General features: G+C 44.0%; 1 protein-coding gene across 1 annotated transcript in view; it reads left to right on the forward strand.

The window, feature by feature from the left end:
- The window catches only part of LOC107556790 (lysine-specific demethylase 2A-like), a 19,390-nt gene that overhangs the window by 8,585 nt on the left and 10,234 nt on the right, over positions 1-571 (forward strand). The window lies entirely within an intron of this gene.

Genomic DNA, 571 nt, shown 5'->3' on the forward strand with positions numbered 1-571 from the left:
GTTATTTTGTTCATTAAATTAATGGTGCAACCAGAATATGTTGGTCATCCTTTTTTGTGTCCTCCATTTGATTGTAGTGTAAGCAAAATATGACCAGAACATTTTCTTTGCTGCACTGTTAATTTTAACTGTCTAAATATGTGAATTAAACATGAAGCTTGAGTTAACTGCCATCAAAAGGGGGCATAATGATGGATAAAACAAAACCCTAAAATTTGCACTTTCTCTCTTTTTTTTTTCTTTTCAATACTATCTGAATATTCTCTCCTAAACCCATCACTCTGCAGCACTTACCTCTGATTTCTCTTTGTCCCTTTCCCAAGCCCCCCTGGTACCAGCCCCCTCCTCCCCCTCCACCTGTTATTCGTCCCAAGCTGGCAACCGCACATATTATTCCACGACCAGTGAAACCAGCCTCTAATATGTCTGTGCTGCGACGCCGCCGCGTGCGCTGTAAACGGTGCGAGGCCTGTCGGCGCACAGAATGTGGAGACTGCAACTTTTGCAGAGACATGAAGAAATTTGGTGGCCCTGGCAAACTCAAACAGACCTGTGTCCTGCGCCAGTGTCT

Source organism: Sinocyclocheilus grahami, unplaced genomic scaffold (genome assembly GCF_001515645.1).
Source record: "Sinocyclocheilus grahami isolate Dianchi unplaced genomic scaffold, SAMN03320097.WGS_v1.1 scaffold579.1, whole genome shotgun sequence".
Taxonomy (NCBI): domain Eukaryota; kingdom Metazoa; phylum Chordata; class Actinopteri; order Cypriniformes; family Cyprinidae; genus Sinocyclocheilus; species Sinocyclocheilus grahami.